General features: G+C 33.5%; 1 long non-coding RNA gene across 1 annotated transcript; it reads left to right on the top strand.

Annotated features, from left to right (window-relative positions):
- Window positions 1-624: 624 nt before the first annotated feature.
- On the top strand, window positions 625-2,157 carry LOC124268583. Its single transcript, XR_006896312.1, has 2 exons — window positions 625-700; window positions 2,091-2,157. It is a non-coding gene; the product is annotated as an uncharacterized LOC124268583 (long non-coding RNA).
- The last annotated feature ends 11,409 nt before the right edge of the window (window positions 2,158-13,566 follow it).

Genomic DNA, 13,566 nt, shown 5'->3' with positions numbered 1-13,566 from the left:
GGGCTCCGTCTTGTATGTACAGTACAAAGTACATATCATCGTCATCATTATTCACCGCAGTTCCGTCTTGTATGTGTACCAGTACAGTACAGCATTTTATCGTCCGAGTATTCGACTGCAGTTCCGTCATGTATGTCACAGTACGGTAAGTACGCTTATCATCGTCCTGGGTGTATTCATTGCAGTTCCGTCTTGTGTACAGTACAATGCGTATCATCGTCACAGTATTCACTGCAGTTCCGTCTTGTATGTAATCGGTTAGAAGTACATATCATCGTCCAGTAGTCACTGCAGTTCCGTCTTGTATGTACAGTACAGTACATATCATCGTCGCATCATCATTCACTGCAGTTTACGTCTTGTAAGCACAGTGGTGAATACATATTGCACGTCGTCAGAGTATTCACTGCAGTTTGCCTACGTCTCCTGAGTGTACCTGCTTGGACAATGCCTTCAGTAGCATATCGTCGCGTCCGGTATTCACTTTTGATAGCCAATGGAGTAGATCTGGTTAGTAATGATGACATAGTACTAAAGAGGCTCCGTCTTGTAATGTACGGTAGTACATATCATCGTCCGAGTATTCACTGCAGTTTCGTCTTGTATGTACAGTACAGTACATATCATCGTCCGAGTATTCACTGCAGTTCCGTCTTGTATGTACAGTACAGTACATATCATCGTCCGAGTATTCACTGCAGTCCGTCTTGTATGTACAGTTACGCTATACTTGGCATCACGTTTTTACCCGGGTCTACTGACCATGAAAACAGCAAACTGGTGTATGAATATTTCGACGTGGGTGGGTGCGTGGGTTGGTATGAGGGTGGGTGCCTGCCTACGTGCCTGCCTTCCGTGTGTACCTGCTTGGAATGATGCTCGCCTGTTAGGATTGGCTGCCCGGCCGCGTACCATACCCATGTTTTCTGTTTTGATAGCCAATGGAGTAGACTCGTGGTTAGAAGTAATATGACATACGTTGAATAACTAAAGAGGCCCCGCGTCTTGTATGTACAGTACAGTACATATCATCGTCCGAGTATTCACTGCAGTTTCGTCTTGAATGTACAGTACAGTACATATCATCGTCCGAGTATTCACTGCAGTTCCGTCTTGTATGTACAGTACAGTACATATCATCGTCCGAGTATTCACTGCAGTTCCGTCTTGTATGTACAGTAATAGCACATGCATATCATCGTCAGTATCTCACTGCAGTTCCGTCTTGTGTATGATGTACAGTGGGGTGGTATGTGTTGTCTGGGGGGTATCATCGTCCAGTATTCACCCGCAGTTCCGTCTTGTATTCATACCCAAGTTTTCTGTTTTACAGTACATATCATCGTCGAGTATTCCAAGAGTTTCGTCTTGTATGTACAGGTACAGTACATATCATCGTCCGAGGCTATTCACTGCAGGGTTCGTCTTGTGACCATGAAAAGCAGTACAAACCATGGTCCGATGAATATTCGATTTGGGTGGTCGTGGGTTTGTACGAGGTACAGTTCATATCATCGTCCGATTAGTCACTGCCGTACCAGCTTGTAAGGTGCGGTGCTTATATCGTCGTCCCCGCAGCGTATTCACTGCAGTTTTCGTGCCAGATGAGCCAATGCACAGACTGCGTGGTAGAAATAATCATCGATCCGGTGAATCACCGCAGTTCCGTCTTGTATGTACAGTACAGTACATATCATCGTCCGAGTTTTCACTGCAGTTTCGTCTTGGCATGTGTACAGTACCGAGGCATACATGTACCCATCGTCAGCAGTATGAATCACGTGCAGTTCCGTCTTGTATGTACAATGCCTTGTTAGCAGTACATATCATCGTTTTGATAGCCAATGGAGTGAGTAGAAGTAATGATGGCCATTACGTTGAATAACCCGTCTTTGCTCCGTCTTGTATGTACAGTACGGTACATATCATCGTCACCAAGTATTCACTGCAGTTCGGTCTTGGATGTACAGTACAGAAATACATTATATATCGTCCGAGTATTCACTGCAGTTCCGTCTTGCCATATGTACACCGCAGCCGTTCTCCTATGTACAGTAGAGTACATATCATCGTCAGAGTATTCACTGCAGTTCCGTCTTGTATGTACAGTACAGTACATATCATCGTCCGAGTATTCACTGCAGTTTCGTCTTGAATGTACAGTACAGTACATATCATCGTCCGAGTATTCACTGCAGTTCCGTCTTGTATGTACAGTACAGTACATATCATCGTCCGAGTATTCGCTGCAGTTTCGTCTTGTATGTACAGTACGATTACATATCATCGTTCGATCGTCACTCCAGGTGTTCCATGTACACTGCAGTACAGTTCCGTCTTATTCACTGTAGTTCGGTACATGTACTGGTACAGTACATCGACGTCCGAGTATTCATTGCAGTTCCGTCTTGTATGTACAGTACGGTACAGTACATATCATCGTCGAGTATTCACTGCAGTTCCGTCTTGTATGTACAGTACAGTACATATCATCGTCCGAGTATTCGTCACTGCAGTTCCGTCTTGGATGTACAGTACAGTACATATCGTCGAGTTACTGCAGTATCACTTGATGTACACATACAATACACTTTCTTGGCACAATGACTTCTTACTGTTTACTGTACGGACCTGAAAACAGCAAACTGGTGTATGAATATTTCGACGGGTGGGTGCGGTTGGTATGGGTGGTACCTGGTACGTGCCTGCCCTTATAGTATGCCCGCTTTGAGCGCCACGGTTATTAGCGTGCCCCTGCTCCCGCATGCGTATTCATAATAATAAAGATTTCTGTTAGTGATGCCACTGGAGTAGACGTGGTTGTAGCCAATATGACATACGGAATAACTAAGTTTTCCGGGCCTTATATGTACAGTACAGCACATATGGATTATTCACTGCAATTCCGTCTTGTATGTACAGACCGAGTACATGATCATCGTCCGAGTATTCACTAAAGTTCCGTCTTGTATGTACAGTACAGGTGCATATCATCGTCCGAGTATTCACTGCAGTTCCGTCTTGTATGTACAGTACAGTACATAATCATCGTCCGAGTATTCACTGCAGTTCCGTCTTTAGCAAGCTGTTACGGGTACGTGTCCGGTATTCGCTGCGGTTTCGTCGCCGGATGTAAAGTACGATATCATCGTCCCAGTATTCACTGCAGTTCCGTCTTGTATGTACAGTACAGTACATATCATCGTCCGAGTATTCACTGCAGTTCCGTCTTGTATGTACAGTACAGTACATATCATCGTCCGAGTATTCACTGCAGTTCCGTCTTGTATGCACAGTACAGTACATATCATCGTCCGAGTATTCACTGCAGTTCCGTCTTGTATGTACATGTACCCAGTACGGTTACGTATCATCGTCTGAGTATTCACTGCAGTTCCATCTTGAGATATGTACAGTACAGTTCATATCATCGTCCAGGTATTCACCCACCAGTTCCGTCTTGGTAATGTACGAGGTACAGTATATATCATCGTCCGAGTATTCACTACAGTTCCGTCTTGAATGTACCGTACGGTTCTATCATCGTCAGTTTTCACTGCAGTTTCGTCTTGTATTTAATGCAGCTTCTTATATCGAAAAGTACAGTACTGATCATGCCGTTGGAATTGCGTTAATGCGGAGTGCTTCTTGTATCTACAGTACATGTCATATCGTCCAGTATTTGATATTGTTCCGTCTTGTATGTGAGTACATATCATATCGTTGTAGTTAATGCAGTTGTGCACGTCGATTCCTTCTTGCCATCACGCAAATTATCCATGGGTCTGGCTGTTATAAAATTATCGTTTAATATTGCCGCATGCCTTCCTGGGTGCCTTCCTGCTTGCGTGCCTGCTTTTAAGGTAGATATATCATCGATCGAGTATTCACTGCAGTTCCGTCTTATCGTTGACCATATCATCGTCGAATTGGAGACTGCAGTTTATGAAGACTCCAAGCGGTAATAAAGAAACCAATTTAGAAATCAAAATTTGAAATGTGTGTCTTGGTCAGTGCTGGAACTGCTGCGAAGTATGGCTACAGGTGCCGAATAGCTGCATCACTGCGTTGTTTCAAAGTAATCTTTGAGACTGTCGCCGACAGCCTTCTATTTCCTCATGTATTAGTTTCATTAGCTGATTAGTTAGATTAGTTTCATTAGCTGATTAGGTTAGTTTCATTAGCTCATTAGCTAGTTTCATTGATTAGTTTCATTAGCTAGATTAGTTTCATTAGTTAGATTAGTTTCATTAGATTAGTTTCATTAGCTAGATTAGTTTCATTAGATTAGTTTCATTAGCTAAGATTAGTTTCATTAGCTAGATTAGTTTCATTAGATTAGCTCACTAGCGTAGATTAGTTTCATTAGCTAGTTTCATTAAGATTAGTTTCATTAGCTAGATTAGTTTCATTAGTTAGATTAGTTTCATTAGCTGATTAGTTTCATTAGTTTCAGATTAGTTTCATTAGCTAGATTAGTTTCATTAGCTAGATAAGTTTCATTAGTTAGATTAGTTTCATTAGCTAGATTAGTTTCATTAGCTAGATTAGTTTCATTAGCCATTAGTTCATTAGATTAGTTTCATTAGCTAGATAGGTTAGTTAGTTTCATTAGCTAGATTAGCTAGTTTTTCATTAGCTAGATTACATTAGTTTCATTAGATTAGTTTCATTAGCTAGATTAGTTTCATTAGATTAGATTAGTTTCATTTCAGTTAGATTAGTTTCATTAGATTAGTTTCATTAGATTAGTTTCATTAGATTAGTTTCATTAGCTTAGATTAGTTTCATTAGCTTAGATTAGTTTCAGATTAGTTTCATTAGATTAGTTTCATTAGCTAGATTAGATTTTTCATTAGCTAGATTAGTTTCATTAGTTTCATTAGAGATAAGTTTCATTAAGATTAGTTTCATTAGCTAGATTAGTTTCATTAGATTAGTTTTCATTAGCTTAGATTAGTTTCATTAGATTAGTTTCATTAGCTAGATTAGTTTCATTAGAGATTGGTTTCATTAGTTTCATAGATTAGTTTCATTAGATAAGTTTCATTAGATTAGTAATGATTCATTAGCTAGATTAGTTTCAGATTAGTTTCATTAGCTAGATAAGTTTCATTAGATTAGTTTCATTAGCTAGATTAGTTTCATTAGCATTAGATTAGTTTCATTAGTTCTAGATTAGTTTCATTAGCTAGATAAGTTTCATTAGAGATAAGTTTCATTAGCTAGATTAGTTTCATTAGCATTAGAGATTAGTTTCATTTCATTAGATTAGTTTCATTAGCTAGATTAGTTTCATTAGCTAGATTAGTTTCATTAGTTAGATTAGTTTCATAGATTAGTTTCATTAGCTTAGTTTCATAGATTTTTCATTAGCTAGATTAGTTTTCATTAGCTAGATAAGATTAGTTTCATTAGCATAGATTAGTTTCATTAGAGATTAGTTTCATTAGATTAGATTAGTTAGATTAGCTAGATTAGTTAGTCATTAGTTCATTAGATTAGTTTCATTAGCTAGATTAGTTTCAGATTAGTTAGTTAGATTAGTTTCATTAGATTAGTTTCATTAGCATTAGATTAGTTTCATTAGCTAGATTTCCATTAGATTAGTTTCATTAGTTTTAGTTTCATTAGATAGAATAAGTTTCATTAGATTAGTTTCATTAGCTAGATTTTCAGTTTCATTAGTTAGATTAGTTCATTAGATTAGTTTCATTAGATTAGTTTCATTAGCTAGATTTCATTAAGATAAGTTTCATTAGCATTAGATAAGTTCCATTAGTTTCATTAGCTAGATTAGTTTCATTAGCTAGATTAGTTTCATTAGATTAGTTTCTTAGATAGTTTCAGTTTCATTAGCTAGATTAGTTTCATTAGATTAGTTTCATTAGCTAGATTAGTTTCATTAGCTAGATTAGTTTCATTAGCTAGATTAGTTTCATTAGATTAGTTTCATTAGCTAGATTAGTTTCATTAGATTAGTTTCATTAGTTAGATTAGTTTCATTAGCTAGATTAGTTTCATTAGATTAGTAAGTTTCATTAGATTAGTTCATTTTTTAGATTAGTTTCATTAGCTAGATTAGTTTCATGAGCTCGATTAGTTTCACTAGATCAGTCCATTAGTTAGATTAGCTAGATTAGTTTCATTAGCTAGATTAGTTTCATTAGCTAGATTAGTTTCATTAGTTAGATTAGTTTCATTACATTAGTTTCATTAGCTAGATTAGTTTCATTAGATAAGTTTCATTAGATTAGTTTCATTAGCTAGATTAGTTTCAATAGCTAGATTAGTTTCATTAGATTAGTTTCATTAGCTAGATTAGTTTCATTAGATAAGTTTCATTAGATTAGTTTCATTAGCTAGATTAGTTTCATTAGCTAGATTAGTTTCATTAGCTAGATTAGTTTCATTAGCTAGATAAGTTTCATTACATTAGTTTCATTAGCTAGATTAGTTTCATTAGCTAGATTAGTTTCATTAGCTAGATAAGTTTCATTAGATTAGTTTCATTAGTTAGATTAGTTTCATTAGCTAGATTAGTTTCATTAGCTAGATAAGTTTCATTAGATTAGTTCATTTTTTAGATTAGTTTCATTAGCTAGATTAGTTTCATGAGATTAGTTTCATTAGATCAGTTCATTAGTTAGATTAGCTAGATTAGTTTCATTAGCTAGATTAGTTTCATTACATTAGTTTCATTAGTTAGATTAGTTTCATTAGCTAGATTAGTTTCATTAGTTAGATTAGTTTCATTAGTCAGATTAGTTTCATTAGCTAGATTAGTTTCATTAGCTAGATTAGTTTCATTAACTAGATAAGTTTCATTAGAATAGTTTCATTAGCTAGATAAGTTTCATTAGATTAGTTTCATTAGTTAGATTAGTTTCATTAGATTAGTTTCATTAGATTAGTTTCATTAGCTAGATTAGTTTCATTAGATTAGTTTCATTAGCTAGATTAGTTTCATTAGATTAGTTTCATTAGCTAGATAAGTTTCATTAGATTAGTTTCATTAGTTAGATTAGTTTCATTAGATTAGTTTCATTAGCTAGATTAGTTTCATTAGATTAGTTTCATTAGTTAGATTAGTTTCATTAGCTAGATTAGTTTCATTAGCTAGATAAGTTTCATTAGATAAGTTTCATTAGTTAGATTAGTTTCTTAGATTAGTTTCATTAGCTAGATAAGTTTCATTAGATTAGTTTCATTAGCTAGATAAGTTTCATTAGATTAGTTTCATTAGTTAGATTAGTTTCATTAGCTAGATTAGTTTCATTAGCTAGATAAGTTTCATTAGATTAGTTTCATTAGTTAGATTAGTTTCATTCGATTAGTTTCATTAGTTAGATTAGTTTCATTAGCTAGTATATTTTCATTAGCTAGATTAGTTTCATTAGCTAGATTAGTTTCATTAGCTAGATTAGTTTCATTAGCTAGATAAGTTTCATTAGATTAGTTTCATTAGCTAGATAAGATTCATTAGCTAGATAAGTTTCATTAGATTAGTTTCATTAGCTAGATAAGTTTCATTAGATTAGTTTCATTAGCTTAGCTTCATTAGATTAGTTTCATTAGCTAGATTAGTGTCATTAGATTAGTTCATTAGTTAGATTAGTTTCATTAGCATTAGATAGATAATTAGTTAGTTCATTAGCTAGAGATAAGTTTCATTAGATTAGTTTCATTAGCTACATTAGTTTCATTAGCTAGATTAGTTTCATTAGCTTAGTTTCATTAGTTTCATTAGCTACATTAGATTAGTTTCATTAGCTTAGATTAGTTTCATTAGCTAGATTAGTTTCATTAGTTTCATTAGTTAGATTAGTTTCATTAGCTAGATAAGTTTCATTAGATTAGTTTCATTAGTTAGATTAGTTTCATTAGCTAGATTAGCTAGATAAGTTTCATTAGATTAGTTTCATTAGTTAGGATTAGTTTCAACGAAGCTTTCAGTTAGATTAGTTTCATTAGCTAGATAAGTTTCATTAGCTAGATAAGTTTCATTAGATTAGTTTCATTAGCTAGATTAGTTTCATTAGATTAGTTTCATTAGTTAGATTAGTTTCATTAGCTAGATTAGTTTCATTAGCTAGATTAGTTTCATTAGATTAGTTTCATTAGTTAGATTAGTTTCATTAGTTTCATTAGATTTCATTAGTTAGATTAGTTTCATTAGCTGAATTTTCAGATTTTCATTAGCTAGATTAGTTTCATTAGATAGATTAGTTTCATTAGCCAGATTAGTTTCATTAGCTATTGGTTTCATAGATAAGTTTCATTATTTTCAGATTAGTTTCATTAGCTAGATTAGTTTCATTAGATTAGTTAGATTAGTTTCATTAGATTAGTTTCATTCTAGATTTTCCAGATTAGTTTCATTAGCTAGATTAGTTTCATTAGCTATTAGTTTTTCATTAGATTAGTTTCATTAGATTAGTTTCATTAGCTAGATTAGTTAGTTTCATTAGCTAGATTAGTTTCATTTAGATTAGTTTCATTAGTTAGATTAGTTTCATTAGTTAGTTTCATTGTTTCATTAGATTAGTTTCATTAGCTAGATTAGTTTCATTAGTTAGATTAGTTTCATTAGCTAGATTAGTTTCATTAGCTTAGATTAGTTTCATTAGATTAGTTAGTTAGATTAGTTTCATTAGTTAGATTAGTTTCATTAGATTAGATTAGTTTCATTAGTTAGATTAGTTTCATTAGCTAGATTAGTTTCATTAGCTTCAGATTAGTTTCATTAGATTAGTTTAGATTAGTTTCATTAGCTATTAGTTTCATTAGCTAGATTAGTTTCATTAGTTAGTTTCATTAGCTAGATTAGTTTCATTAGTTAGATTAGTTTCATTAGCTAGTTTCATTAGTTTCATTAGTTTCATTAGATAAGTAGTTAGATTAGTTTCATTAGTTAGATTAGTTTCATTAGTTTAGTTTCATTAGTTAGATTAGTTTCATTAGTTTCAGATTAGTTTCATTAGTTTCATTAGATTAGTTTCATTAGTTAGATTAGTTTCATTAGCTAGATTAGTTTCATTAGATTAGTTTCATTAGTTTCAGATTAGTTTCATTAGTTAGATTTGGTTTCATTAGTAGATTAGTTTCATTAGCTAGATTAGTTTCATTAGATTTTCAGTTTCATTAGATTAGCTTAGATTAGTTTCATTAGTTAGATTAGTTTAGCATTAGATTAGTTTCATTAGTTAGATTAGTTTCATTAGTTAGATTAGTTTCATTAGTTAGATTAGTTTCATTAGTTAGATTAGTTTCATTAGTTAGATTAGTTTCATTAGTTAGATTAGTTTCATTAGTTAGATTAGTTAGATTAGTTTCATTAGTTAGATTAGTTTCATTAGTTAGATTAGTTTCATTAGTTAGATTAGTTTCATTAGAGATTAGTTTCATTAGTGAGAGTAGTTAGATTAGTTTCATTAGTTAGATTAGTTTCATTAGTTAGATTAGTTTCATTAGTTAGATTAGTTTCATTAGTTAGATTAGTTTCATTAGCTAGATTAGTTTCATTAGCTAGATTAGATTAGTTTTTCATTAGATTAGTTTAGTTTCATTAGTTAGATTTTCGTTTCATTAGTTAGATTAGTTTCATTAGTTATTAGTTAGATTAGTTTCATTAGTTTCATTAGATTAGTTTCATTAGATTAGATTAGTTTCATTAGTTAGATTAGTTTCATTAGATCAGTTTAGTTTTCATTAGCTAGAGTTAGATTAGTTTCATTAGATTAGTTTCATTAGTTCATTAGATAGTTTCATTAGATTAGTTTCATTAGAGATTAGTTTCATTAGTTAGATTAGTTTCATTAGCTAGATTAGTTTCATTAGTTAGATTAGTTTCATTAGATTAGTTTCATTAGAGATTCATTTCATTAGATTAGTTTCATTAGCTAGATTAGTTTCATTAGCTTCAATTAGATTAGTTTCATTAGCTAGATTAGTTTCATTAGCATTAGTTTCATTAGATTAGTTTCATTAGTTAGATTAGTTTCATTAGCTAGATTAGTTTCATTAGCTAGATTAGTTTCATTAGTTAGATTAGTTAGATTAGTTAGATTAGTTTCATTAGCTAGATTAGTTTCATTAGTTAGATTAGTTTCATTAGATTGAGCTATTAGATTAGTTTAGATTAGTTAGTTTCATTAGCTAGATTAGTTTCATTAGATTAGTTTCATTAGCTAGATTAGTTTCATTAGTTAGATTAGTTTCATTAGCTAGATTAGTTTCATTAGTTAGATTAGTAGATTAGTTTCATTAGCTTATTAGTTTCATTAGTTAGATTAGTTAGTTAGTCATTAGCTTAGATTAGTTTCATTAGCTAGATTAGTTTCATTAGTTTCATTAGTTTCATTAGTTAGGAATTAGCTTCATTAGTTTCATTAGTTTATTAGTTTCATTAGATTAGTTTCATTAGTTTCAGAGATTAGTTTCATTAGTTATTAGTTTCATTAGCTAGATTAGTTTCATTAGCTTAGATTAGTTTCATTAGATTAGTTTCATTAGTTAGATTAGTTTCATTTCATAGATTAGTTTCATTAGCTAGATTAGATTAGATTTCATTAGCTAGATTAGTTTCATTAGCTAGATTAGTTTCATTAGATTAGTTTCATTAGATTAGTTTCATTAGCTAGATTAGTTTCATTAGTTAGATTAGTTTCATTGGTAGTTTCATTAGTTCATAGTTTCATTAGATTAGTTTCATTAGATTAGTTTCAGTTTCATTAGTTAGATTAGCATTAGAGATTAGTTTCATTAGCTAGATTAGTTTCATTAGCTAGATTAGTTTCATTAGTTAGATTAGTTTCATTAGCTAGATTAGTTTCATTAGATTAGATTATTAGATTAGTTTCATTAGTTAGATTAGTTTCATTAGATTAGTTTCATTAGTTAGATTAGTTTCATTAGCTAGATTAGTTCATTAGCTAGATTAGTTTCATTAGTTAGATTAGTTTCATTAGCTAGATTAGTTTCATTAGTTAGATTAGTTTCATTAGATTAGTTTCATTAGCTAGATTAGTTTCATTAGTTAGATTAGTTTCATTAGTTAGAGTTAGATTAGTTTCATTAGCTAGATTAGTTTCATTAGATTAGAGTTAGATTAGTTTCATTAGTTTGATTAGTTTCATTAGAGATTAGTTTCATTAGTAGATTAGTTTCATTAGATTAGTTTTAGTTTAGTTAGATTAGTTCATTAGTTAGATTAGTTTCATTAGTTAGATTAGCTAGATTAGTTTCATTAGCTAGATTAGTTTCATTAGTTAGTTTCAGTTAGTAGATTAGTTTCATTAGCTAGACTAGTTTCATTAGATTACTTTGATTAGTTTTAGTTTGATTAGCTTGATTAGTTACATTAGATAAGTTCATTAGTTAGATTAGTTTCATTAGATTAGTTTCATTAGCTAGATTAGTTTCATTAGATTAGTTTTAGTTTCATTAGCTTTATTAGTTTCGTTAGCTAGATTAGTTTCATTGGTTAGTTAGATTGGTTAGATTAATTTAGATTAGTTAGTTACATTATATCTAAACAACCTATTGTCTATAAAATGACAATGCATACTTAGTACTACATCAGTGTGCTGACTTGATTGCAATAGTTGACTGTTTACATTTGGTATTGCTTGTGAGTACGCGTCAGTCATTTTCACTTGCAATAATTTTAGTGCCATGCACTCGCGTTGTTTATTCTCTTTATTCCGCGTCCGCGTTTCTTAATGTTATAAACTGTTAGGATCATACACTTGGAGTCTATTTCATTTTTCCCTATCCTACACTGCTTCCTAGGCCGTATCCTATAGGCGATTGTCCCCTCTTTGCTTGATATCAACTGGTGTTGTTTCTTGAGACAACTTTCGAGAACTGGAAGTTTGAGGTTCGTTGCTTGATGAGGGTTGACAGGATTACATCTTCAGCTCTTATGCAAGCTGTGAGGAACTCACTCATCATATGTAAAATAATTTGTGAATATAAAGAAAGTTTATCAATTACTTGAAGGATTATGGTTAAACTGGGAGAACAGGATTTGGCGGTGCTTTCGATGGACACCCTGTAAGGACGTTTGTGGATCTCTGGAATCCAGTACGAAGGCATATATTCAGGATTTAGGGTCCAGTGAGAACTTGAAAGTACGGATGCATGGCTTTGGCATTATAAGCCACTTGGATGACAAGTTGACAACAGACTGGGATTGTGGGTTTACTCCAATTCTAAGCCCCATTCCACCACACACTTCGCAAACCCGTAAGACATTCAAGTGCATCTTCTCTTTGGACACTGTTAGATATCACCATTCCTTTGTACACTTGGTGTCACGGAAGAATTCTGACCTAGTCGTATTAAATATTTAACAGGTGTAAGCTGTTTTACTCGTACATTTATTTCTTACTCTATCTGTAGAACTAAGGGTTTCTTTCTCATCTCGAATGCAAAATATTAGTTAGTTTAAATGCGTTTGCAGTGTAAGTACCCAATCCGTTGCATATCCTGCCATACCGCCTGACCCGTGAAGATGCGGAGTAGAATAGGTCTTCAGCAACCCATGTGCTTGCCATAAAAGGCCACTATGGTTGTCGTAAGAGGCGACTAACGGGATCGGGTGGTCAGTTTCGCTGACTTGGTTGTCACATGTCATCGGTTCCCAATTGCGCAGATCGATGCTCATGCTGTTGATCACTGGATTGTCTGGTCCAGACTCGATTATTTACAGACCTCCGCCATATAGCTGGGATGTTGCTGAGTGCGGCGTAAAACTAAACTCACTCACTCACTCACCATACCGCCTGCTTGTTAACTATTCACGAATTGTTTGTCGCATATTTGACAGTCATAATTGCAAGTAAAGAAATTTGCAACTATGCCATATACACACAATATATAGAATATAACATGTTAACAGCATTGTCACAAAGATACTTCACAGCACTTGCTTTCAATTTCCCTTCAGTTATGATAGGGGTTGGTGGGGTAGCCAAATGGTTAAAGCGTCGGCTCGTCACGCTGACGATCCGGGTTCGAATCCCCACATGGGCACAAATGTGTGAAGCCCATTTATGGTGTCCTCCGCCGTGATATTGCTGGAATATTGATAAAAGCGGCGTAAAACCAACTCACTCACTCAGTTATGATATCCACTGCCCCTATCTCCTCGTTTCACCTGTTTTGATAACAAACTAACTTGGGACAGACTCGTGACATCAGCTAATGTTTAACACCAATCACTTTGCACTGCTCCTAAGCGCGTTATACAACCCTGTGCACTTAAAAAAAACACCACGGGAATCCGTTGGTATATGACCAGATGGTGGCCACGTGAATACGTGCAAACACCTAGTTGCAGGTACAGCAACGTACAGTGAACTTGGACAAAGTACTGTGACTGTGTCCCAGTCCTCCCAGCTGTGAATGGGTACCTCGTAAGGATGAGAAAGTCACATTAACTTGGTGCGACTAGTGGCTACAAGAGTTGTGTGATACCCAGGGAGTTGAGATGGACAATCCGATATGCCGTTTGAGTGTGACATCCAATGATCGAGGGAAAAACAAAGCGCCTTTGAGCAG

This window comes from Haliotis rubra, unplaced genomic scaffold (assembly GCF_003918875.1).
Source record: "Haliotis rubra isolate DU_JTF1 unplaced genomic scaffold, ASM391887v1 Scf1391, whole genome shotgun sequence".
NCBI classification, from domain to species: Eukaryota; Metazoa; Mollusca; class Gastropoda; order Lepetellida; family Haliotidae; genus Haliotis; species Haliotis rubra.
Note: the sequence above shows the minus strand (reverse complement) of the source record. Positions and strands in the feature narration are given on the sequence as shown.